We start from the raw sequence: 27635 nt of genomic DNA on the forward strand, positions 1-27635 counted from the left end.
ATGAGACATGAGTCCTCCCACCGTGTCACCTAAAACCACACCACCTGAGAGTTTTATTTCAAGGGCATTGATATATTTATTAGCTCTCTAAAGAGTCTGTACATTGAATTTTTAATAGAGATATTTTTAAATGTTTTTTAAATTTTAAAGTCCAACAAGAATTTAACAAAGGTTAGACAGTTGATGTATAAAGTGCCTGGGCATTGAACTCAAGTCATCAGGGTTGGCAGCAAGACCCTTCACCTGCAAAGCCATCTTGAGGTTTGACAACCAGAATATGGTGGGCCAATAGATTCTCAGCAGGTAGTTAACCAAATGAATGGACTTTAGGTCCCCTCTCTTCTGGAGAGGATACAAGAATATATTATTTTGCCTGATGGTGGTGGCACGTGCCTTTAATCCAAGCACTTGGGAGGCAGAGACAGGTGGATTTCTGTGAGTCTGAGGCCTGCCTGGTCTACAGAGTGAGTTTCAGGACAGGCTTCAGTGCTACCCATGTCTATCCCCCACCCCCCAAAATACATTGGTGATTCTCAGTAATTTTCTATATTCTTCTGGACAATTTTATTTATATTCTTCATCTAAAAGCCTTAGCTATTAATGTTAATGTTCCCCCTTAGTATAAAAATTTCAGTCACAGTTCAGACAGCTACAGGATAATGACCAGTGACAATCACTTCACTGATCCTAACATTCTGCTACATTAGTCTTGTTTCTATCCTTACTTTCCTTCTCAATGTTTTAAAGGACCCTGCTATTATTTGGAAGATATATTTCAATTGGTAACCTGGGTATTTTCAGGAGAAATGTGTGTGTGTGTGTGTGTGTGAATATAGATTAGTGGCATCCTGTATCCTGATTCCCAGTGTTGCTCTGAATCACCAAGTTCTGGTGGTACCCACCAGATTTCCCTATTGTAAGTAGGCATAACTAGTTAATTTCCAACAACCCTTGTTCAGAAATTTTAGTCTCTGCCAGTAATTCTTTTTAAAAGTTTAAGAAATTTGTTTTATTTTATGTGTATGGGTGTTTTGCCTGCATGTATGTGAGTATACCATGTGTCTGCCTGGGATGTTTCTGAGCTACCATGTGGGTACTGGAAATAGAACCCTGGTCTTTTGGAAGAACAGTAAGTGCTCTTAACTACTGAACTGTCTTCCCAGCCCCTCTGTCCATGATTCTTGACAGAATCAATTGCTTTGGTGTTTATTAAATTGCCAGTTTCCTTTTCTATCATTAAAATGATATTGGCATTCATCACTACAAGACTTCTGCTTCAAAATCTTTTTAATATCAATAAAATTGACAATTTAAAAAATATTTACAGTGTTATAATCATCACTGTCATTCATTTTGAGTTTCAAGTTGTCTTTATTTGGCTAAGGGAGGGGTGTACTCTAGTTTTTAAAAAAATCAGTTATTTTTGTTTTAATTGTGTGTGTGCATGTGTGTGTGTGTGTGTGTGTGTGTGTGCGCGCGCGCATGCATGTGCCTGTGTAGGCCAAAGGTGTCAGATCCCTCCAAAGCTGGAGTTACAGGAATGGGAGCCTCCTGATTTGCGTGCTGGGATCCAAACTCAGGCCATCTGCAAGGACAGTATGCACTCTTAACCACTGAGCCATCACTCCAGCCCTCAAATTTCTTCTAGGCCTGCCTTTAGCCTACTCTCTGCCAGAGGAAAAATAGGAAAGAAATAAAGAAAAAAATAAGTGAGCCAGCTGGCTTTTGTTTAAGGATGCAGACATATAGAAGAGAAGCTGTTCGGTAAACTATATTGATTTAAAGTGTAGAGGTTAGTTACATCAGTGAGTAAGCCCCGCAGCTGTAGGATAGGAGTTGAAGTCACCTCTGTGAACTGTGGCATTAGCCTGCGTCACCATCAGGGAGGGACTACTTCCAGATCGGACTGCTTGGAAGTGGCTACGTGAATTACCCCAGGTACTGCGTGCTACACAGAGTGTATGGTATTGTTTGGCCAAGTCTCAGATTTTGCTTTCTTTGGGGTTTTATAAGTATCTGTTCTTTGTGAGGTGCCCTGGGAATTGTGGAATTTTATCTGTAGGAGAAGTGATTGAGATACTACAAGTGGTGAGCGCTCTCGAGGAAAGGAGATAGTTGGAGGCCATTAAAGAAGGCTGCAGTTGGGCTCAGAGAAATTTGATGGGTAATTTTTATTAACTCGGTGTTTGGTAAGGCTCAAATGGAAAAGCAAAATCACTTAGAAATAAGTTGTTATATCACTTTGAATAAAAAAGGAAGTAGAAAATTAAGACTGAATAGTACTGCTACTGATAATTTTTCTAACACATTTGGTTATTAACATGTTTGCATTGCTTATCTTTAGCAAATAACAAAACGTGCATTCTTTGAAAAAATATACATTTTTTTGCAATGTATATCTAGTCATACCATTTTCTGATGTAAAACCAGTCATTAAGACAATTAAAATAACCAAGTTGGAGTGACTTAGCTGGTTACTAGCAGATAGCCATCTGAGGACGAGGCCTTTTTGAAAATTATTTGATTGGTGTGTGTGTGTGTGTGTGTGTGCGCGCGCGCGCGCGCGTGCGTGCACTCTGTGAAGGCCAGAAAGCAGTCCTAGCAATCTTTTTCAGTTGCTTCTCCACCTTTTTTGTAACAAGACTTCTTTTAAATTAGACTTCTCTTTCGAATACCACAAAAATAAAACGTTGCAAAGTTAAGATTAAGAAAAATAAAATCTATAAACACCCATCCCAGTCACAGACATTTCTGGCATTTGAGGGAGTATTGTCCATTTCTGTTGTAGGGCAGACACTGTGCACCTAGCTTTAATTGAAAGCTGGTTTGTGGAAGGGCATATGGGAATTTAAATCGCAACATCTTTTCTCTTCGAGTAGAACTTTAATAGCCACAGACCCTTCATCAAATCCTACTTACAAAGGCTGCTGCATTTCGGACACACAGTTTGATTTGAAAATGAAAGCCGTGACTTCACAGCCCGGTGCTGCTTTCAGGTAGGTGCCAGGACACTCTGATCGCCACTATCCCTCATCTGGGTGCAGGTTGTATGTGGATTTCCTGTTGCAAGTAATCTAAAATCTGAGGACATCTTCTTTCCTCCATGGCTTTTACCCTTCTGGTTATTATTATGAGGGTCTCAGAGAAACTGGTATGTTCTATCTGTCCTTCTATTCTGTTCTGTTAGGCAGCTCACTAAGCCCTTTTTTCTAGAAGGTCTCTTACAAGAACAGATTCTGAGCACTTCAGCTATCTTTCTTTACTTCTATCCTTGAGTCATTAAGTGAGTTAACTTGTATCCTTCCGAGCTCTGACATTCCCTAATTCTCTCTGGTTCCCGGATGCCAGCGAACATCTGTCTGTGACTGTTCAGAACAAATCAATGCAGCAGGCACAGGGGAGGTGCCTGGAGTGGGTTTCCCAATTCAATGTTCCATCTTCATTGAGGCTGCACCAGCTGATTCAGCAGGCGACGTCCCCACGGGGTTGTAGCACAAAGTGCCTTTTGCGTAGAGGTAGATGAAGGTGCGTCTGTTTATAGGGAACATTCCGGAAAAACGTCCAGTTTCCATTAGTATTCGGTGAGTGCCAGGAGGTAAGTGGTGAGATCCAAGGAAAGAGCACCGAGAATGAGAAACACACACACTTCCACGCTTAAAGATAATTAGGGAGATTGCATCTGAGGTCTTTAGATTGATGGCATTCAGAATACCTGAGTGGCAGAGCTTTAGAAAGAGGTTTGTTTGTTAATATCAGTTCACATGTGATAGCCTGCCACGCTGGAGTCCATTCGGCTTCGTGATCCTGCCTTGGATCTGGAAGCAGCTACTCCAGTGGTTTACTTCAAGTAAGCCATTGTATATGAGATTGTCAGGGACTCCACCAAGTGTCATGTGGATATATCAGGAGTTGTTTCACCCTTCAGCTTCTCCTTTCATTTCTATGGAGTGCGTCTGAGGCAGGAGCAGGGCCCGCAGTCCTACATCTCTTGGACCAACCTTGAGTATTTTAAGCAAAGGACTGTTAAACCCTTTGTTCAGTTTTCAGGCAAAACCTTTTCCTCCATTCCCTGGCTGGGTTTTTCCTTGGTGAAGGGGAGAGTGAGCTTGGATCACCTTGCTGTACTTATAAAAGATTTGAAGTTAGTAGCGACCATTTGGACTTTAGGCAGGTCCTTCTGACCTTTTGTCTGAGGTTTCTCTGGCATCGCTGCCATTTGAAGAGCTATTGTTTGGATTAATGATGCTGCATTTGGAATTTACACAGAAGAAAACATACTGTTGACAGAGTCTGGGCGTCTTAAGAGGCTTCTGATCCGCTGGCAATTCGGTTTTAAAAATTCAGTGGTTTTTGCCTCCAATAGATGCTTAAAGATAAGGACAGGTGCTTCAAGGGTCCATCCAGTTCGGAGCTGAGTAAGGAAACAGTTTGCATCCTCTGTACAAACTGTTTTAAGATTTTCTGTGAGCAAGGTCTGGATCACTGTTTGAACTAGATTGGAAAAAGTGCCAAGTGGAGTGTGTTCTCAGGAGTGGTACCTGGTGGAGTGTGTTCTCAGGAGTGGTACCTGATGGAGTGTGTTCTCAGGAGTGGTACCTGGAGGAGTGTGTTCTCAGGAGTGCTGAGTGATGGAGTGTGTTCTCAGGAGTGGTACCTGGTGGAGTGTGTTCTCAGGAGTGGTACCTGGTGGAGTGTGTTCTCAGGAGTGGTACTGGCAGGGTATTAGGATTCCCATGGGGAACGTTCCAGCAGTCGTTGGTCAGGAGGCATCAAGGATGTGTCTGAATGTTTGAGGGATGTTCCCCTTATCAAAGTGATGTACTGAAAGGAAGTATGTGTTTATTGGTGAGGTGGCAATCTTAAACCAGGTGATGGAAACAAAGCTGTGATAGAACAATGTATCTTCTTTGCCTTCCACCCAACTCCTTCAGCCCAGCCAGTTTACCGACTGCAGTCAAGGTTCTATGATGTGGGCAAGGAGCCTTCATTTTGCCTAGAATGTGCTTGCCTATAATAGGTACTTTATAGGAATTTCCTTCAGTGAGTTACTGTTCAAAATAAAGTCCAGAGAAGAACAAATACACTAGGAAAATGTTAGGAATCTCCACAGGTTCTGTATACCCTGGGCTTTTTTCAGAGTCAGACCTCGCTTCTAGAAGGAGAGATTGAAGCAAGGGAAGTCTGTTCTGATAGCAGCTTAGGCTGGCACGAGTCTGTACTGGAGTCGCTAAGAGCCACCTGCGTGGTTCACACCTGCGTGGTTCACACCTGCGCGGTTCACACCTGTGCTTTTCACACCCGCGCAGTTCACAGGCGAACAGACTGGGCCACTCAGGGTTCTAGAGCCCTGGCTGTTGCTCCAGTCTTGGCCTCAACCAAAATGGTTTCACGCTTATTAGCTTTCCCTGTTAGTTAATTAATTCTCTCTGGCAGATGCTTCTCTGAATCACACTGCCCCTCTGGTTTTCTTGCCTGAGTCAGAGAAGAGAATATAGTTTTGTTTTAAGGAACCCTGACTAAATAGAGACCTAAGTATTTAAGCTGAGAGTCTGGTTAATAATGTGTGTCTATTTGTCTGCGGGAAGTCTACACTTGCTATTTTCAGAGTCCCCATGGGAAATGAAATGTTGAGAAGGGCTGTGTTTTGCTTTTTTTGTCTTATGTTTTGTTCAGGGACTGGCTCTTTGCATCACCAGCCCAGGACATGTGAACAGTCACCTTAATTTGCACCTAATGCTTACAGAGCACACTGGGCTAGGAAAAGCATCCATAGGAATTTCCCTGCTGGAAAAGGGCTCAGTGCCCCCTTCAGAGGAGCCCCTAACTTTGGGGATTTCTGGTTGGGGACTTTAAGTTGTACCTTATCATAATTTGTGATCTATTGGAACCAAAAGCAAACATCTACCCCCCCCCCCAAAAAAAACCCACCTCCATTTAGTGGAATTTTTCTGCCATGTGCAGTGAGAATAAGCATAAGGAAATTCAATAAACCCCAACTGGGACTCAACATTAAAAATTTAAAACCACAATTTTCAGTAAATATTTTATTACTGATAAAATGCAATGTGATCTACAAGGTGCTGTTTTTAACCTCGTATTTTATTTCTTTAAGTAATTTTTTTTTTCTGCTGAGATGTAGATGAAACCTAGGGCCTGCTTATGGCTAGCCTACAGTTAGATCACTGAGATACACCCCAGACTTCCTCAAACAGTGAAAACAACTGCTTAGAATCATTACTAGACACACTTATGGAGAGGATATAGCATTTGGGCATTGACTGTGACTTGGGGGTGTTAATGAGTGACTATGGGAATTCAGAATAGCAGTTTGGGGGCCCCAAGGCAAGCGCTCTGCCTGCTGCCAAAGACTGCTTCCTCTAACCTTCCTGTGTACGCAGACAGCCAGGCACCTCCCCAACAATAGCTCCCAAGCTTACTTGGCAACAACTGTGTTCAATGAAATTCTGGCACCCCAACACCTAAACAATCAAATGGATAAAAGCAATGAATGTGTTACAAATGAGATGGACGGCAAAGAGGTTGTTGCCAATAATCTGGAAACATCTTCTCGAGATAGGAGTCAGTTAAAAAGTGCCTAGAGGTTTCGTTAGCTTTTCTTTTTAGACTCTTTACCCTTCCTCCATAAGAAATAGAAACTTGTAGAATTATCTACAATGACCAGGTGGTGGTGGTGCACGCCCTTAATCCCAGCACTTGGGAAGCAGAGGCAGACAGATCTCTGTGAGTTTGAGACCAACCTGGTCTATAAGAATTAGTTCCAGGACAGGCTCCACAGGACAGAGAAACCCTGTCTCGAGCCGCCCCCACCCCCAAATCTACAGTGTGTTGAATGTTTCTGTAGTATAGGTCATTCACATGCTGCTTTTAAATCCTCCCTGCTTCTATTTTGAAGAACAGTTAGTACTTTAAATTTCGTATTTCTTAAGCAGTAAAAAACCTAAAAGTGATGAGTTTTGCCCCTCAAGTCTTGAGTGGATTTTGTGTACACAAAAGAGATTGCCAAGCATATGGTATGCAACTTAAAGGTCTGTGAAGAACTGAAATATCTGAGAGAACCTTCATCTTCTAAAAGATGGTAGATCCATTGTATAATGTGGGGGAAATCATAGTTAATTTATTTGGGTGCTCGGTTTTTAGACTAGGATTGGTGGGAGTGCACCCATATTGGTGATGAGGGAGTTCATTTCTGCTTTGGCACTGGCGTCCAGAAGGGGTAAGCTGAACCCACTTAACTAATCCCTCAGCCCCACCAGAAGATTGGCTTCGGTGCAGTAATCAGGAGAAAGCAGAGGCACTCGGCAGAGCAGGCCGTGCCCTTTGCCCTTGTCTGACATTCAGCTGGGCTCCTGGAACACTGCTACACCCCACCCTCAATTCTCCAGCCCAGCGACAAAAACACAAACCAATCTCAGGAAGATAAACTGTATTTAAGGTACTAAAGAATACAATGAATAAGTCAAGCGAGGGCTCCACTTCTCCGCCGCGTGCACTTGGAGGTTTTTGTCATGGACAATGTGTTTCAGAGCCAGTATCACTTAGGCTGATTAGAAGTTTGGTGGAGAGACAAGCTCTCGCTCCCCTCCCCACAGCTTTTTCCCCTTCTGACTTCTTCTGAGGAACCAGATGCTAAATCTTCCATTACAACTCCTTTCTAAACTAGACCACTGCAGTGGGGCAGATTAAGTTGCAGAGAATGTGGGAAGACTGTTTGACAGGCGTCTTTTCCCCTTCTCCGGCCTCCCAGGGTATGTTGAGTAGGACCAGGAGAACAGTGCTGAGCCATCCTCCACAAGCATGGGCTCATCCTGTCTGACTCTCCGTCTCTCCTGGGGATGGACAGGGTAGGAGTTCCATGTTCAGTGCTCGGTAGTCTGTGCCCAAGGTCTCTGCTTTCCCTCTCAAAGAAAATGAGAAGCAGAGCTTGGTGGAGCATCCTTTAATTCCGGAACTGGGGAGGCAAAGGCAAAGGAATCTTTGTGAGTTTGAAGCTAGCTTGGTCTGCATAGCAAGTTCCAGGTCAGCCAGGGCTACGCAAGTGAGACTCCCCCCCCACACACACAAGATAAATGACGTAACTTTGCTGTTCATCATAGAGACACAGTCACATCATAATTTAGGGACGCAGGCAGAGGGCAGAGTTCATCCCCTAATTAAAGATTGTACTCTATGACTTCCAGACCCTTCTAACATTTTATTCCACAGATGAGGGGTGTGTGTGTGTGTGTGTGTGTGTGTGTGTGTCTTCCATTTTTGTGTGCTGCCATGTAGAATGACTGTCTTTCTTTCTTGGTGTGATAACCTCCACCTTAAAGAAAGAAGAGATCTTGAATATACCTCAGTGTAAGAAAAAGACATTGTAACAATGTAGCCTGAGGAATAGCTTTAATTAATTGTCATTTTCGTTACCAAAATGTCCTCATTAAAGTTTTTTGGCTAAATTTCAAGATATGTGGTGTATGTAGCTAGTGTGTCACACACCACATACACACCCTACTGTGTTCAATTTCATTGAGAAAAGTACTTATAGGACCCCCTCCCCATTTTTGGATGCTTTTTGGATGCCAACTTTCATTTGTTTCATGTAAAAAATGAATTTATACATGCACACAATTAAATATCACATATGACCCTCATTCCCACCCCCAGCTCCTCCCATACACCAGCTCGTAACTTCATGTCTTTTTTTTTTTTTAATGATCCACTAAGTGCAGTTAGTGATGCCTATACCTGCATGGATGTGGGGCACCTGCTGAAGCATGGGAAATAACCAGGGTCTATGTCCTCACTAAACAGTGATTCTCCAGCAACTGTTCACAGCCCGTGGCTTGAGATCAGCTGTGCTGGGGTTTAAACCAATGAAGTATCCCCCATCACCCCGTGTGTGTGTGTGTGTGTGTGTGTGTGTGTGTGTTGGGGAAGGTCTGTTTCTTCCTCTAGATTTTGAGATTTTTAGTTTGATTCTAGAGAAAATGTCTCACTACCTAGCCTAGGTTAGCTTTGAACTCATGATCCTGCCCAGGCTCCCTAGGGCTCGTACTGTAATGAGTATCACTACAGCTGGATCTGGGGTTTTATTTTTAATGGCTGCTTGTTACTATAATTGAAAATAAGAAACTCCCACCTGAACCTGGGCTCTGGCTGTAAAAGCTAAATTGTGATGCTGTGCTGTTGGTAGGACTAACTCAGCCATGTGATTGCCAATATCTTTAGAGCCTTTTACAGCAAGATCACTTGTCCATAAAAATAACAGCCCCTACTTACTGAACATTGCGTTTTTTGGCTGGGCAGGAGAAAGGTTACACGTATTCCTGATGTCACCACTGCCCTTTAAGACACCGGTGTTAGCTTATAACCTGATCTTATAGCCGGAATAATTGTGCTCTGAGAACTCACACACTGATGCCATCCACATGGAGACAGACTTGGAGCCCTTACCTAGATGGGCAATCCCCTGTCCAGAGCTTCTGCCTTTTTACCCTCGCTGCTTACAGACCGCTGGACAAAACACAAGAGAATGGAAACATAATAACCTAAATGGGAGGTTTTTCCCGAGGAACCTTGAGCTTCCACAGCCTTTAAATGTAGTCACCTTCATATTGTCCTGTGAACTCCCCAATCCCATTGGCGTTTTCTGAATGGCTGCTCTTCACCTGATGATGTACTGGCTTTCTGGTGTTAGATTTGGGCCTTGTCCTCAAGAGCCTCAGTCATTGGGTGAGCCCAGGAAGGCTTATGAATAATCATATCGTAAGTGACTATTGGAGGATTAGTGCCGGTGAAGCTGTCTTGGAGAGAGGGAGAATTGTGTAATCCAGGGAGATGTCTGACAGACTCCTAGAGAACTCCAGGTAGCACTTTTAGGGAACACTGTGATAACAAGAGCCTATCTATATAGGGAGAGTGACAGAGGTAGGAAGAACAAGACACCAAGTTATAGAGAGGACAAGGGTTGGCGAACCTTCCCTGTAAAGGGCCCAGTGAGAAAACACTACACGTTTGGGTAAATTTGGGGTCCACGTTATTTCTACTGATACTGAGTACCTTGTGGCTGGTGGCTAAGTACTGCACTCTCCTCAGCTCAGCCCTGCCATCCTTGGGGAGCTCGGAAGCAGGCCCGAGGGTGTGAGCCTGCTAAGCAGAGGGCACACCATACCCTGGCTGCAGCCCAGGCTGGTTGTCAGGGCTGAAGCTGGAGCCTCTTGGGTTTTATGCATTCCCAGCATTGTGCATAGTCACACATTTCAAGTCTGGAACAGGGATTTGGGAGGGAGGAGGGTACAGGAAAGACAACACAAGGGCAGGAAACACACATCCTATACACAGTGACTCGGACACTGATTGGGTCCCTTGTGCGTGTTGGGTCCCTTGAGTTGTGTATTTGGCCTCAGGAATGAGAGGGCTCAGGAATGAGAGGGCTCAGGAAGCTGAGAGAAAAAATAAAATGTTGCACCCTACAGGGAAATTCTTTAGTCCTCAAAGGATTTGGGGGCCAGCCAGTGTGTCCTCTTCCGGACACTCTGGCTTCTGTTAAGTGAGTTGGAGAGTCCTGAGTGACAGTGGTGACAAAGGAGAGTTGATGGTCCGCTGGGAGTGCTTGGGAAGGACCGCACGTGCCAGGAATAAGAAACTCAAAACCCGGAAGAGTTGTATTTCCACCCCCTCTCTGCCTGTACAGAGAGAACCGTGAGATCTGGAACTTGTGTTCTCTTTCTTAGGGACTCTGCTTTGACACATAGCTAAAAAGCCATGGGCAACTCTCCAGTGTTGCTGTCTGCTGTCCAGCATCAAGAGCCCAAGGGTTCTTCAGGCTGATATTATGCTCTTTTTGCTAGGTGTATCTGTTTATTTTTTTTTAGTTTTTCCTATATTTATTTTTATTTTATGTGCATTGGTGTTTTGCCTGCATGTATGTGAAGGTGCCAGATCTCCTGGAATTGGAGTTACATACATTGTGAACTGCCATGTGGGTGCTGGGAATTGAACCTGGGTCCTCTAGAAGAAGAATCAGTGCTCTTAACCACTGAGCCATTGCTCCAGCCCATGTTTATTTCTTCTTACAGTGCATGCACATGAGTAAGTCCCTGTGAGCCTGTGGATGTGGAGGACCCCCTTCAGGGCTTGGTTTTCTCCTTTTGGCTTTACACGGATTCCAGGGTTAAAACGTGGGTCTTCGGGTGGCAAGCCCTCAGCTCCCTCATCAGCCCTGGTCTCCTTTCTCAACCTAGTCTTTCCATAGACACCATCACGGTGGCTATGAGCAGTTACTGAAAGCCATGAGTCACGTGAGCTGTCATGCCTTGCATTCGAAACAGCTTCTGCTCCACGGGTTTTATCACCTACCCCTTCCTTTCCATGTCTCTTTGGCCCCTTAACTCTTAGGACTGCGCTCATGTTCGGTTTAGTACTTGAACACCTTGTGGTTACATGTAGCTGATTTCCCAGGCTTACCTCTTGGGGGTTTCTAGTTGTTTTTCTGTTTATTACTCCTTCCGTGGGAATAACTTCTCTGTGGCAGATCAGGGGGACGTCAGGGTGGGGGTGAGGTACATGGATGCCAGGGAAGAGTGGCAATGGCAGTACATCATAGAAGTGATTCTACTTTGCATAATCGTGAGAAAGGGTCTTCGTTAGCTTATCCTAAAATACAGGTCAATGGCCATTCTGCTGCGAAAACAAGCTTTGCAGGGTAATGGGTATTTATAACAGAAAACCCAGCACACTTCAAAAAGAAGAAAGAACACTCCAAACAAGGAAGTGTGTGTGTGAGGTGGGGTGTGTTAAAAGAATAAAGCTATAAAAGTGCATGAAAGGAACAGAAAGGTTAGAATTGAGTGGGGCAGAGCTGTAGGAGCAGGAGGAATGGTAGACGGAAGGGTTAAACAATGTACTGTTTGTTTTTAAGTTTCTTCATTTTTCCTCCTTTTTTCTTTGCTGGTTATGGAAGGGGACTGAGATGATTGTGTACTCCAGAATGTATGTTTGCTTTCCTGCCCCAGTGTGGGGAGGAGCTAGTCTTGTCGGGCTATATACTAGCTGCGCCTAGCATCTGGCATGGCTTAGCTCAGGGCTGGGAGTGACCCACGGGAAGAGTACTTTCTCCTCTCTTTGGAGGAAGAGTTGGGAGTTGGAAGAATGAAACTGCAGCAATGGCAGCTGCTGTAGGAAGTGGGAGGTGGGCTTGCATTTGGATATTGGCCTTGTAAAAGAAAGCAGCTGTTCTCTCCTCTCTCTCTCTGTCTCTCTCTCTCTCTGTCTCTCTCTCTCTCTCTCTCTGTGTGTGTGTGTGTGTGTTTCTCTCTCTCTCTTTGTGTGTGTGTGTGTGTGTGTGTGTGTGTGTAAAACAAGCAAGACTGTTAGTGTTATAGCCAAGCTGTCTGCAGTGTGGTGTGCCATGCGAGGTGGGGAAGTTTTAGGAGATCAGGCTACATGTGGGACTTGAATCCTTTCCAAGAATGTTCTGCAGCGCTTTCTGTGGCTTTGTCTGGAGTGGAGCCAGGTCATAAAGCTCTGTTTGGTGGCGGTTGTCAGCAACAAATGTCCGCGCTCAGACATAGGGATCACGCTGCTTGGTAGAGAAAGGGGAGCTGGTTTTCTGTTGTTTGTTTTGCCTTTCATCCCACGGTGGTTCTGTGTTATGAACCCGTAACCTGGTAAGACACATAATTTACCTAACAGCATCATTGCATCTACTGTGTGATTATTGAGAATCTAGTGGGATGCTAGTTATCAAATACCCCTCTACTGTTACTGCATGCAACATTTCAGCTGCAAGTGTGTAGCATGTCTGGCATGAGCTGTACTGCAGCATCTCAGAGGCATTCTCATAGGGAAGCCGTGTACTGGATGAGTTTGGGGTGCGACATTTTTGTACATGAGTGTTCAGGTTCAGTATACTTTGCGATTTCAATTCTCAGGTATGCGCCACATAAAACTGTTCTCATTTTCTGTGCTTCTACAAAAGGGACTGTGTGTTGTGTTTGTCTCTTTGATATACATTTATTTACTTATTTGTGCATTCATTGTGTGTGTGTGCATGTGCGCTTGTGCCACCTTGTACTTCTGGAGGCCAGCGGACACGCTGCAGGAGTTGACGCCCAGAGAATGCCTTTACACTGTGTGTGGCGTGCCTTGTTAGGATGGATCTCTGTCCCTGGAGGTTGTATGAAAACTGAAAGATCCATATCTGGTTATCTGTACTACACTATGTTAAAGTGCTATTCAAATCTTTATTGATGATCACTCCATTAGAGCGCATCTCTGGAAACATCAATCTTGATTTCTCATTTTTCCCATGAACCCTTAGGCAGACCCTTCTGTTTGCCATGTTTGACTTATGCTTCCCCAGAAGTGCTTGCTCTTTGCACCTTAGCAAATTCTTTCAGACCTCTTACCACTGTAACCAGATGTTTCTCTCCCATCTGCCAGTTCCCAAATAACCACTCAGATGCTTCATATTACTTATAAATGCTCAGGCTTATTATTAGCTAGCTCTTACATTTGAATTAACCCATATTTCTTAACTATTTTTTGCCATGTGGTTTGTGGCATGTTACTTCAATTTCTGCATGTCTTGCCTCCTCAGGAGCAGGCTGGCATCTCCCAGACTCTTGTCCTTTTTCTCCTGTATCTCTTAGATTTCCCTCCTACCTCTATCCTGCCTTGCTATAGGCCAAAGCAGCTTTATTTACCAACCAATGAGAACAATACATACACATAGTGTACAGAAAGACCATCCCATGGCACCACCACTTTCACATTGGATAATTTCAAGCTCCTTGTTGAATCCCAGTCACACAAAAGCTAGGATGAATACCCACTTCTTAGATGTTCTCTGAGCATACACTCACTGGTTCCTTGGAATGTACTTTTATTTTGTATGTGTGTTGGGGCAAGTGGTTGTTAGTCTTATATTTTTATACTTTAGACTAAAGTAGAAGTTTAAAATAAAAACCTCATGTACATTTAAAAAGACTATCTCCTATTATAACAGAACACCAAGCTAATAATAAACACTGAATAAATATTTAAGAAATAGGAGGAGGGGAAGAATTTTAAGAAAGTATAGGGAGATGCCTTCTAAGTCTTATTATTTTATTATTTCATATGGAGGGGTATTTTGCCTGTATATGTCTGTGCATTATATACATGCAGTTCCCCTAGAGGCCAGTGGAGGGCATCAGATTCCCTGGGCCTAGAGTTACAGACTTGAACTGCTATGTGGGTGCTGGGAATTGAACCCAGGTCCTCTAGAAGAACAGCCAGTGCCCACCATGATGACAATAGATGGAACCTTTGAAACTGTCAGCTGCCACCTGAATTAAATGTTTTCCTTTATACGAGTTGCCAGTCATGCTATGCTGTCTCTTCACAGCAATAGAAACCATAACGAAAATAGCAGGTATAGACTGTCTTAGAACTCTTGCCTCTCTGACAGAGACGGCTATAAACAGGGATACCACTTTTAAAAGGACAAGCAATATAACATTCAGGACAGACCGTTTATAAATTTCCCAAATGTTATCAACCACCCCTGTAATTTTGCCGACGCTGGATATTTATGTTGAATGTGATGAGACCCAGACCCAAGTGTGAAATCACAGACAGTAGATTCCGTCAAAATAAACATGGAAGAATAGTGCCCGCAGGCCAGGTAACACCAGGCACGACAGTCTAAAGTTAGAAAAGAAACACTTTCCTGCTCCCTACTGAGTGTTCTCCTTGAATGAAACACCCAACCGTCCACAGCCGCAGCTTCCTTTTTGCTCGAAACTTAACATAAATTACTTTCTCAGAAGACAATTTTATACCATGCTGTCACAAAACAATTATGGCAGCTATAAAGATAGCCATGTGCACGAAACCTAGAGGAACTCAGGATGGGTCTGCCATGGAATGTGTATATTCTGGTCTGTTCTGTGGTTTACCTGTTTCCTTTGCATCCCTCTGCCACTGCTTAGAGAAACCCAGTGAACTTGCATAGTCTAGCCAGTTGAGCTAGACAGAGACCTGTGTTTTGCTTTTTCTTGGGCTCTGCTCAACTAATTTGGACAGCTATAGGTGTATTTATTTGGGACAATACAATTTTGAGTAATGAAAATTATATTTAGAGCCTTCTACTTTGGAGGAATTTTAATAAGTCTGTTTTTATAACTTTAGGTAAACATGTCAAGTGTTCTTTAAAGACCAGAATGAGGTTTGCATGTGTGAATTAATGAATTACTTATAGTGCCAATCTTGGATGATAAGGAGCTGTCAGGAGAACACAGACACTTGACACAGAACATGAGCTTATGCTATTTGATATACAACTTCTATTAAAACCGTAGTTGTGAAAGATGGTATTCCGGGAAGATTATTTAATGGGCCCTCTCTCCCCACCCACTTTTTGAAGTAATGTATGGTAGAAATAGAATACTGTATGACATTACTTTGCCTGTTAACCCTTGACAGAACAATCCCAGGATGCATGGTGTCAGTGTGGGGCCCTGAGATTTATGGTGCTTTGTAGTTTATCAAGGCACTAAGCAATCTAATTTGCCTTGGGGTGGTGCACTGGGGGGTCTCTGTAGTTCCTCAGGTAAGGACTATCTTTTAGTGAACAGAGATGCTGTCTCCTCTAGGATACTTCCGACCTGACTTTTCTGTTTATTTCCCTTTGTCCAGAGTCTAGTGAGCCTGGTGCCATCTTTCAACCTCAGAGCATCTGCATGGTCTCTTGGGGTCAAAAATCTTCTTTGATCATTTTCTATTCATTCACATTAAAGGTGAAAATTAAAGGTCCACCCCATCTCAAACAACCTGGTGCAGAAAGGTTTAGGCTTTTGTTTCTTTTAGTCAAAGTTGTCATTCTAAGCAGGGGAGACAAACTGTAAATAACTCCCCAATTCTCCCAAAGAGGGTCACAGAGGTTCCTCAGAAAACGAGAAATAGAACCACACCATGGGGTCCAGACTGACCTGCCCGAAGAAGTCTAAGTGGCACACCACAGAGAGGCTTGCACATCAGTGCTTGCTGGGCTGTGTTCAGTAGCTGAGTCATGGAACCAGCTGACATGGTTGAATACGTGTGTAGGTACCACATGGTTTGTTTTTTGTTTTTTTTTTGCGTATATCTGATACACATATATTCGGCCGTAAAGAATGAAATTACGACATTCATAAGAAGATAGATGTAACTAGATGTTAAATAAAGAAAGTTTCAGGCAAATATCACATTTCCTGTCATGTGAAATCAAGATTTAGATTTGTCTCCTCCAACCCAACATCCCCCCCCCACACACCCCCGTGTGTGTGGGGTGTAGGACGTGGAAGTAGAGATGGTCGTATGGGAGGGACAGACAAGATCTAAGAATATATCAAAGAAGCAGAAGCAGACTACATGGGGGGAAGGACGGGGACCAGCAAATGTGTGGAAAAGGTGGCCAGGGAGATAAATAAAACCTAGGCATAATAATGTGGATCTATGCACGGTCAACCAGGAAACGTGTCTTAACCAAAAAGTGAAAACAATACATTTTTCTTTTCCCCAAGAAAGTCCTCAGTCTTGTCCAGTTTGGCTACATCTCTGCTTTGTCCCGATGACTTCACTTGGCCTATGCCTGAAAGGAAGTAGAAAGCCCAGCCTGAGTGGGGAGGCGTGATTCTTGTGTGTGCTGCCTTTGACAGACAGATATTGCCGCTGACAAGACACATGACTTGGTAGACTCTCTCTGTCTGATGAGGTTACAGAGAAGCACTGTGGAAAATTCAAAGCCTTTCGACTGGGAATCTGAGCTGGGAAGTTGGGAATGTGGCCCGTGAGAAGGGGACTGTCGTTTTGTCAGTACAGGGCAGTTTGCTGAGGTCCATTTCGGACGTCAGGTTCTACCATCTTAACCTTTAGCTGGACGCATAGTGAACACCAATAGGTCTCCTTTCATGTTGTTGGTTTGTATCTGAACTTCTATGAGTGGATAGAATGAGTGGATAGAAATGTGAGTGAGCTCACATTTAAGTGCTCTGGAAACTGCTTTATTCAAGAGAGCCTTGCTGAGAGACAGTGTATATAGTGCTATGCTCACGGCTCCCACTGAATGACTCCACGGACAGACAGTGGAAAGAGGAGATCATCTCATTTCCTCAGAGCAACTCTTACTCTCCCTTCCTCTAGAGCCGTGGTTCCCAACCTTCCCAATGTTGCGACGCTTTAATACAGTGCCTCATGCTGTGCTCACCCCCAACCATAACGTTATTCCATTGTTACTCCATAGCTATAATTTTGCTATTGTTATGAATTATAATGAAAACATCTGATATTCGACCCCCGTGAAAGGGTTGTTTGAGCCCCCAAAGGGGTCACAGCCCACAAGTTGAGAACCTTATTCTACCTCCTGTTTTCCGGAATAGACGATTCCTGCCCTTGCCTGCTCCACCACGATTATACTCTGTCCTTGTTAATGGGACAGCAAATACCCACTGCTCATTGTGTACCAGGCCCTGTGTCACACACCTCTGCTGTCGCTTCTGTTACTCATAGCAGACCTGTGATTTGAATATAGAGTAGCCAGGGTTTGAAGAGGCACACTGACTTGCTCTCCTGATCTAACCACAGCCAAGTGGTAGCTCTGATTTCAAATGCAGATCCAATTCCAATGTTTCTAACCCTGGAATTCATGTCTTCCAAAAATAGAAGTCCGCCCTGTCCGAGGGTCTCACTGAGGAAAATGACAGGTGAAGGAGGGGTAAAGAGAAGTAGGGAAATACTACTGTGGTTGGCATTCCCTTGCCTGCCTCCTTAAGTGAAAGGGAGACGCCACCTGTGGTGATGGACTCCTCAGGAGGTTTGGCTGTAAAACACACCCCTGTTTGACAGCCTGCTGTGTGGGAAGGGGTTACTAGATGAATCAAATCCCTTTTTCATTTTAAGATTTCAGTAGCTTCTCTGTATTGTATGCTTGAATGTATCAGTTGAATTTAAAATGAAGATTTCATAATGGTTCAATTAATTTGCCAAATTAATTTGCCTTGAATTTGAGAGTTTGTTTCTCTCCTCCCCTCACCCCCCAAGACCGTTTGCTCTGTGTAGCCCTGGCTGTCCTGGAACTTGCTCTATAAAGCAGGCTGGCTTCAAACTCAAGAGATTTGCTTGCTCTGCCCCACGATGCTGGGATTGAAGGTGCGAGCCGCCATTACTGCGCTGAATTTGAGGTTGTTTGTTTTGCTTTGTTTTGTTTTCACTGAGCAACTTCAAGAAGTATAATGATCAGAAAATAGTTGGAATTCTCATGTCCTCTTCTACCCAGAATCGTAAGACAAACAACAACAACAAACCAGCCTTAGAATGGATTCTCTTTGCCTTCTCCCAGATTCTGGTCAGCCCTGAGCTTCCCATGTGTAAATAGTCTTCCTGGCATTTCTCCTGTTATCTTCTGTATCTTCCTCCTCTCTAACTAGTGTGAGCATTGCATTTTAATTGTAGATGTTAATCTTTGTTTGAGTGCATTTAAAAGAATCAATTCATTTGTGAGAAAAAGAGGGTGCGGTTGAAAAACACCGAAACTTTAGAACTAAAAAGCATCATGTTTGAGAAAGATAAATAGAACTTTTCTAAGGATAGCTCTGGGAGCTTCATTGGTCACAGTGACTTTAAAATTTCCTGTTTTAGTTCTGGATAAGTCCTCAAACACATACATACATATATATGAAGGCTATATACACACATATGCATATGTATATATACATATATATGCACATCAATATACATGCATGTATATGTGTGTATCCTTGTTTTTACCCATAATGCCACTTAAACATCCTTACACATCCTCAATATGATCTCTCCAGACATCTCTGCGAATATTCCCATTATCTCCTTGACAGTGTTTCCTTGCAGATATCATGCTTCTCCTTCTGGCATGGTCAGAAAGCCTGCCAATAAAGATTGGTATTCCCTGCTAGGTGTGTTAGCACACACCTTCAACCAAGTCAGAGGCAGGAGGATCTCTAGGCCAGCCTGGTCTACAGAGCAAGTTCCAGGACAGCCAGGGCCACACAGTGAGACTCTGTCTCAGGGAGGAGAAAGACTGGTGATCCCTTACACCAGGCATCATACTTTAGAAAGGCGTTGAGAATTGCAGGAGCAGAGCTAGACAGGTTGTGAGAGTTAGCCAGTTAGTCAGTGTAGGGATGGCCAACAAGTTCAGCTTTAGGAACCAATCTCAGTGATTTGGAGGTTTTTGGTTTTTTGTTTTGTTTTGTTTGTTTTTGGTCTTCTTATGGGATATATCCCATTCTATCCATATTACTCTGAGGATAATTTTCCATGTTGCTGTGTCCTGTGTCTTTGCTAGAGGACTCTAACAGTAGACTACATACTTTAGGTATTTAAGAGCTCATCCTGGCCTGTTATTTAGCATGCAGGTTGTGTTTGCACCTTGTGCTCAGGTCCTGGCCTATGCTATTCTCCACTCTGGTGCCTGTGTTCTCAATGACATGCGTGTGAAATACGGCCATGTCGCATCCTGGTAGCGCACACTGCGCCTGGCTGAGTGGTGGTTGAACGTTAGTTAGCCAACTTGCTTTGTTAAAACCACAAACTTTTGCAAGGAAAACCATCACGTGGGGGTGACTCTGTGTATGTGGAGCCTTCTGTAAGTAGTACACAGTTGGGGAGTATTCTGTGCTCCCCGGGTAGGTCAGCAAAGGGGATGGGAGACAGAGCGTTCTGGTCCCAGTTGCCCTGAAAGCTCTTATTGATAGGGGATTAGTCTCAGTGGAGACAACGGTGCTGTCACATGGCCATCAGGGCGATTGAGAGGAGTCACTAGAGGCCTGTGGGGGGAAGGGTCTGGCGCTGAGTCACTGAGTTCATTAAAAGGCTACAGAACAGGAGTGAAACTGAGTGTGGCAGGAGAGACCCGCCTCTGCCTCTGGATGGTTCAGCCACCTCCTCTGCACCCACACTTCGGGTAAGCGGACATCCAGTTCATATGTTGGGCAAAGGGAGACCGGAACCTTCAGGTACAAGTGGGGTTAGGGGCTCGCTCTCCACCCCACACCCCATCTTCTTACCGGTTCAGAGGTGCTGCATTGGATGGACATGAGGATCTTAGATGGTCCTAGAGACCAGCCTCTGGTCCTGAAGACTGCCTCTCAATACAGATTTCCTGACTTGGTGGCTTAAATATTCCAAAAGGTAAAGTTGCATGCATTTTATTAGCAGCCAGCAAATTATATTTTGCTAGATTGGGATAATTTAAGGTTGTACTGAAACTTGGCAGTGAGCTGCCTTGTTGATGTGGGTGAGAAAATCTGGGTTGAGAATACGCCGTCATGTTCTTCTATGACACTGTCGAGGTAAAAGTGTGAAGTTCTCTGTAACTAGATAAAAAGTCCCGTAAAAGGGGGAGAACTGCTAACTTCACAGTACTGAAAGGCAGGGGATGGAAAGAAGCATTTGAGGGGTGGGCAGTGTGGGCCAAAGTCAGAAACTCATGAGTTTGTCTTTCCTTTATAGACAAAGTAGGGAATTATATGGCCTTTGCCTTTTTAGTGTAGACGCATGCCCATACCTTTAGATGTCCAGGGCACCTGGGTTGTACAGCCTTAGATTAGTGCTGGATGGAGCTAGTATGTGTGAGTCTGGGTCCCTTCCATATAGACTGTAAGCATATCTGAGTGTTGGTTAATAAACACACATGTCTTAAAGGTGACTACAAAGGTAAGCCTATAGACTAATGTTCTGTATAGTCTACCATCAAAAAAAAAAAAAAAAAAAGATCAGAAGCTGGTGGTAGCTGGAGAAAACCTTTCAGAGTCAGCCCTAAATGTAGGAGCTGCTATGGCTGTCTATTGATTAGTCTTAAGATTTAAAAAGCAGCTTCCTGGCTCGGGCACACTTTTTTCTCCTCTTATAAAAGAAACCAGTGAAAAGCGTTTTCCCTTTAAGCTGCCTGTGTGCTCAAGCGGAGGACAGTGGCTCTTTATTTTCCAGCTTCCTCCCCTATCCTTCCTTTATTTGTTTTGCAAAGCTGCACATTGAACTCAATTCCTCACGGTCAGTTTGTAACTGTCCCGGGCAAGGAAAGCAGCTGACTGCGGGCTTCTGCTGAGGAGGAAGGGAGTGGAGTGTGGAGGGGTGGAGGTCACTTGCTTATGCCTGGCAGCCATCAAGGACTGGGAAGGAATGGAGGGGGAGGAAGAGAGCAGGATTGTGGTTCCCCCTTGATGCTGTTTGTCACCCCATTTTAACTGAGAGCTGTAAGCATGGACCCTCTGATGGGTCTTGGATGGCCTGTCAGAAGATCATTTTATTCCCCAGTCCCCAGATCTCACTTAGCTTAAGTGTAAAGCTTACTTTTAAATTTGCTTTATCCCTCTCGCAGAACAAGATTTTCCCCCCAAAACGGGGGCTGGGGAGATATGTGTTCCAGACATAAATGAAACAAGCCTGACTTAATCTGCCTTCTTGCACAATTGAATTCTTGCTTTATGTATAATAACATCTAAACATTAAGATTTGAAGGATGAACCAGAATGCATTTTTAGCATTTCTTTCACATTTTCATCAAGATGAAAATATCAAAAGCAACAGCTATGCAATTCCAGAAATTTGTTTAAGAGAACTCATAGGTTTGGAGAAAAATAAAAGATAACTGAAGTCACCGGTAAGGAACGTGGATTTAGGATGTCATGCACGTTTGGGTCTTTGGCTTGTGGGGAAGCTGGGAGACAGATGGAAATGGTGCACTAATGTCTGCTGCTAGAGTCACGCACCCAGAGATGTCAGGAACTCTTCCCCTGTGTGCAAGGGGTTTTTCATTTTAGAGCCTAACTTACATGTTTCACCTCAACTGTTATGTTCCAGTTAACTTGTAGATGACCCCAACAGTATATCAACTCATTGTGCACTGGCTGGCAAAGCCAATTTCCCTGCTGGAGACTTGCAAGCACACACACAGTTTTAACCTTCCCTTGGCTCCATGTGTGGAGGACCCTGCCACTTCTGGTTTTACCTAGGCAGCTCTGGGAGTCCTTGCTAGCATACCCCGATACCTTTGAAGATTCTGTTTGTTTATGAGAAGTGGTTGTTCTGAGTAGGTTTCTGTTTGTTTGGCCTTTTATTTTTTGATGATAGTCAAACTCAGCGCCTTGCACATGCAAGACAGGCATTGTACCACTGAGCTGCAGCCCTAGACACTTTTACTTGCTTTTTAATTCTGTAATTTTTATTCTGCACATCTGTGTGCGGCTTGGGGGAAGGGACTTCCTGCATTAGCTCAGTGTGCTCTATGAACCTAAGGTCTCACCTTGCTAAGTGGAGCTGGAACATTAGATCCGGGAGACTTCTCTGTATTGATCCAAACTCTCTTGGTGCTGGAAGAAACCTTTTCATCTTCTGCACTGCTGCGAGGTGAGAGCCCTCTTCCTGGGGAGCCAGGCAGGCAGTGACGCCACAGGTGAGTCTCCTATGCAGCTGCTGTCTTCACACAGATGCTCTTCTCCTTCTGGATGGCTCTCATGGACAAAGTACAGCTTCCTATGGCTGCAGCCCCCCTCCCAGGTGCTATTGGATGAGATCACCTTTCCATTATGACCAGGGTCCCAATATTTATCACTTGTTGATGATGCGTTTAATCCCGATGATAATACATCTTCACTTACCTTCTTCCTGTCAGGATTGAAGTCCCTTTCTGTCCGTGGTGACCTGTCCTAACATAGCAAGGTCTTAGGTTTGCCCTGAGTGTTTCCCTCCACTTTCAAAACCTCACAGTAAAATAAATTTACTTTTTCAGTTTGTCTATTACAAAACTCTTTCCACACCTGCATGTGAGGTGCCCTTTCTCCTCATTTGGGAGCCAACCCTAGTGCCTCATACACATGGTACCTCCTTTATGTTGGCTTACATAGCTGTTAGCCTTGTGCTTTTTTGTCTTCTCAGTCAATCAGCTTCACCTGAAAGAAGCCAGGAACATGTCTCTCTTGGGTTGCAGAGCTAGCCTCAGAAAGTCCTAGGATGTTTTGCATTGTGGTGCCCCTGTGAAAGCCAGATAAGGCAGGCAGAGAAGGTGAAGTTAGCCTGGAGGTCTTCCATGTTATTCCTACCTGTGGGAGTTGCTGTCTCAGGGTAGGTGGGGTTAGCCTGTTGACTACTGTCCCAGGTGGTCACCCAACCTTGAAGTCTCATCCCCCTGGGAGCCCCAGCAGCTTTCTCAGTACTCACAGTATCATAGCAAAACCTGCAAGCTTGTCGGGACCCTAGGTGCCTGCTGCAGGGTGTCTGCTTTGAGTGCACCCACTTCCCCAGTCCTCTTTCTACTTGCTTTAGATAAACAGCCTCTCCTGGATCTACCCATGGCAAATGGTGAAAAACATCCCCATGTACAATTATGTGTTTAGTTTCTTGGGACTCGACACACTTTGTCTATTCAAGGTGCCAGTGGCTTTGTGATATAGGAGTTTATCTGACTAGAACATATATTGTTTGTTGTGTGGGAAGGGACCCACCTCTATTGATGTGGCTTGTAGTAGTTTGTTTTGTGACTTTTGGACCGCTGGCATGCAGAGCGAGGGTAATTATGGTCTTTGTTTGTATCTCACTCACCACTAGTTTGTACAGAGTTCTTTATGTTCTGATCTCTAGGACAGATGACTGTTGAAAGTCTACCTCCAGCACTGAAACCATGGAATCACTACACCTCTGCCTCTGTGATCCTGGCTTTCAGCGTAGCCCCGCTGTGGCCGCTCCACAACCCTTGTGCCATTTGTGTGTCCCATCCCCGTGAATAGCTGTGTCACCTCAGTGCCTTTCTAGAAGGCTAACTGCGAAGTTAGCTTCTCCCCGGCTTCCCTCTGTTAGTGTGCAAATTCTCTGAAGTTTGCTTTTATCGTGTTTGAACACGTACTCCACGTTAAGTGCTGAGTTGGCCCTTGCTGTCCTGCAGCCCTGGAGGAAAGATCAAAACCCCTCATCTTCAGAAGAGGGGATATCTAGCCTTATGCAGATAACAGTGCCAGACTTCCGGAACGTGATGAGAAAGAAAACCACTGTTCTTGTCTCCCTGTCCTTTCAAGGGTATCTACTGCTGCAGAGAAGACCCCCTTTATTTCTCAGGCATAGAGACCATGGCTCTGCCAGGTTAGCAGAACTTAAGATATCTCCGGCGCACAGCCCAGACACATACACGGTGGCCAATCACTTTCACATGCAACTGGGGGTGAGTGCATTAACTGAGCATGATGACAGTTAGGAAGGAGTTGAAGTTGCCTATTGCAGCTTTATTGGCCATCCTAAGTAAGCAACTTGTATCTGATTGAGACCAGGAGTGAGTTGAATTCCGCAGGGGCTTCTGGTTGTTATAACTTGATGTCCATCCGTGAGCACTGGCAGAGAGTGTTTGTGTTACTAGTTGAATTCCCTTCTTAGCACTGTCTGCTGAGAATGCTGCTGTAGTCAAGAACCCATGGAGATGCTTTCCTGAGGTCTGCCACCATCCTCTTAACAAGAATGAGCTAGAAGCCATCTAGGTGCTGACCTCTTTTGCTGGTCCCTTCAACAAATTTTTGGATGTATTTAGTCCACACGACATCCTGGGAAAGCCTATGGCACAACCACCACGTAGAAAGGGTGTGGCTGCTGCTCAGCTTAGTCACCTGACTGCACTCATAACTCATGGTTATGATGTTACCTGTAAATTCAGATAAGGCCTCTCCCCGTTCTACTACCGGTCAGTGCTGGACATCTCATCATTTATTCAACAGTTAACTTCTCAAAAAATGTTTTACGTGAAGTCTTGTGCAAGCCTTGGGTAAATTAGCACCATGTTGTCCCACTGGATGCCCTGGATTCTTAGATCCCTGGCAAATTCACGACATTCTCATTTGTCAAACCTAACTAGTTTGCTGTTGCTCCCCACTGAGAAAACCAGAAGGATGATGTTTATTTTTCTTTGTGGGCTTGAGATCGCAGAACAAGTTCTTTGGAGGCAGGGTAACCTTACCCAAGTCCAATTTCTGTAATTGTGTCACCGCTATTAGTGGCATTCTGTAAACAATGATCCCCGGCTACAGATGACTGGAAAAAGCTAAACTACTCTCAAAACATGCATTTAAAGAAAAGTAGTAAGTGTTACCTAAGCTGCATTTGGTTAACCCTTCTTTACAAGGAAACCCATAAGAGGACAAACTCCTGAGTGTATAACATTCATTAAAACAGATCCATGTTGAATCCCAGACCTGGGGGTACAGCATGGCCCCATAAATAGAAACATACATATGTATGAAGAGCATAAACCAAAAAGAATGTAATAGAGGCAAAATTAAAAGTAGAAAATGGGTTTTAAATATGACATGATTCTATATGACTTGAATGTATGGCATAAATGTGTGTGCACACATGATTCTATAGGACTTGAATGTATGGCAGTGTATAAGATGCGTTTGCACACATGATTCTATATGACTTGAATGTATGGCATAAATGTGTGTGCACGCATGATTCTATATGACTTGGATGTATGGCAGTGTATAAAATGCGTGTGCACACATGATTCTATATGACTTGAATGTATGGCATAAATGCGTGTGCACACATGATTCTATAGGACTTGAATGTATGGCATAAATGCATGTGCGCACATGATTCTATATGACTTGAATTATGGCAGTGTATAAAATGCGTGTGCACACATGATTCTATATGACTTGGATGTATGGCAGTGTATAAGATGCGTGTGCACACATGACTCTATATGACTTGGATATATGGCAGTGTATAAAATGCGTGTGCACACATGATTCTATATGACTTGAATGTATGGCATAAATGCGTGTGCACACATGATTCTATATGACTTGAATGTATGGCATAAATGCATGTGCGCACATGATTCTATATGACTTGAATTATGGCAGTGTATAAGATGCGTGTGCACACATGATTCTATATGACTTGAATTATGGCAGTGTATAAGATGCGTGTGCACACATGATTCTATATGACTTGGATGTATGGCAGTGTATAAAATGTGTGTGCACACATGATTCTATATGACTTGGATGTATGGCAGTGTATAAAATGCGTGTGCACACATGATTCTATATGACTTGGATGTATGGCATAAATGCGTGTGCACACATGATTCTATAGGACTTGAATATATGGCATAAATGCATGTGCACACATGATTCTTTATGACTTGGATGTATGGCAGTGTATAAAATGCGTGTGCACGTGCACTCATCACTAACCTGGTGAGACACAAAGGTTTTTCTGAAAAGAGCAGACGAGTGGGCCGTGACAGCAAAGCTGTTGATTTTATAAGAATGTGGGCACATGGAGAGACCATTTTCAAGAAATCCCCGTTCCTGTCCCTAAAGAGCATGGTATTGTCAGAGCATCCGCTGGCCCGAGTGATGATCCTCCCAAAGATGTCCACAGCTTAATCTCCAGACACGATTAAGACCCTTAAGATGGCAGATTAGGTTGGGTTGTCTAGGTGGGGCTTAATAAAAAGGTAAGAGGGAGTCTGGAAAGTCATTGTTAAAGGAAAGAGATGCGATGGTGGAGATTTGAAGATGCTGTGCTTCTGGCCATGAAAGTAGAAGAGGTTGCAAACAAAAAATGCTGGCAGTCACCCGAAGCTAGAAGACATAAGGAAACAAATTCTTCCTTGGAGCCTCCCTTGGGAGCCCTGCCTGCCCGTTCCTCGGTTAGGCCCAAGGGAAAGCATTTCCAGGCCCCCGACCCCCAGAACTGTAAGGTAACAAGCACATGTTTCTCAAAGTCATCAGGGCTTTAGCCACTGATACACAGCAGTTAGACACTGACATGGAACCTGCGCAATTCCCCAACTTGCAGACTGTGTTTGGCTCCCACCAAACAATGTGTCCTTGTCTGACTGCATTGTGTGCTTTAGATATCATCTCTGGTGTTCTTAGCGACCGCGAGAAAAGATGGGAGAATTCCCATTTTTAGAGACAAGTGCAAATTGTTAAAGTCGCACACAGCACAGTGTTAGAGGTAGGGTTCCATCTGGCTAGCATAATTCTGAAGTGCCCCCCCTTGCATGTGTGTGCATATGTGTGTGTGTACATGCATTTGACCCATACAAAAGGCATATGCTGAATTTTAAATGATTTAAGATATAAGTGATATTTCTGTTACTCTCCCCTCAAAAAAAAATCCTAGATTTCCTACTGCAAATAGATCCTTATGTTCAGGAACAGGAAAAACCAGCCTTAGTGAAACACTAGTATCTGGATTATCATTTTCTCCTCATTGCCAGTGGAGTCGTCAGAGGGTCTGTGTGCCTTTGTGACTGCCATTCATTCTTGGAGGTGTGGTGTGACCTGGATTGGTATAGTAGGTCTTGCCTGTAATCTCAGCATTTTGGGCTCTGAAGCAGAAAGAAGGCAACTTTGAGCTACAGCAAACCCATGTCACTGCCCAACAGCCATGTCTTGTCAGAACATCTCAAGACTCTGATTGGATTCTCATCCCATGAGAATACCTTTTTAGGACCTGCAGGGAAATGGCCAGGTTGAACGTGGAGGTATGTGGAACTGGAAGCCTTCCCACGTGGAAAGTGCTGCTTAGACCTTCTTCCCGTCAGGAGACTGATGTCCATGCCTGGACTG

The 27635-nt window shown here is 44.1% G+C and overlaps 1 protein-coding gene across 4 annotated transcripts in view; it reads left to right on the forward strand.

Moving 5' to 3' along the window:
* Mcc (MCC regulator of WNT signaling pathway) overlaps positions 1-27635 on the forward strand; it is a 369600-nt gene that overhangs the window by 206716 nt on the left and 135249 nt on the right. The window contains exon 1 of one of the 4 annotated variants that reach the window (XM_041660359.1): positions 19918-19966. The exons of 2 other annotated variants lie outside the window; for them this stretch is intronic. The gene's annotated coding sequence lies outside the window, so the exon portion shown is untranslated. Of the gene's footprint in view, positions 1-19917; positions 19967-22436; positions 22457-27635 lie in introns of those variants that run through there. One more of the 4 variants, XM_041660360.1, reaches the window with a different exon arrangement.

The sequence above is a fragment of the Microtus oregoni genome, unplaced genomic scaffold, assembly GCF_018167655.1.
Source record: "Microtus oregoni isolate MIOR12 unplaced genomic scaffold, Mior012 000011F_ref0000422, whole genome shotgun sequence".
NCBI classification, from domain to species: Eukaryota; Metazoa; Chordata; class Mammalia; order Rodentia; family Cricetidae; genus Microtus; species Microtus oregoni.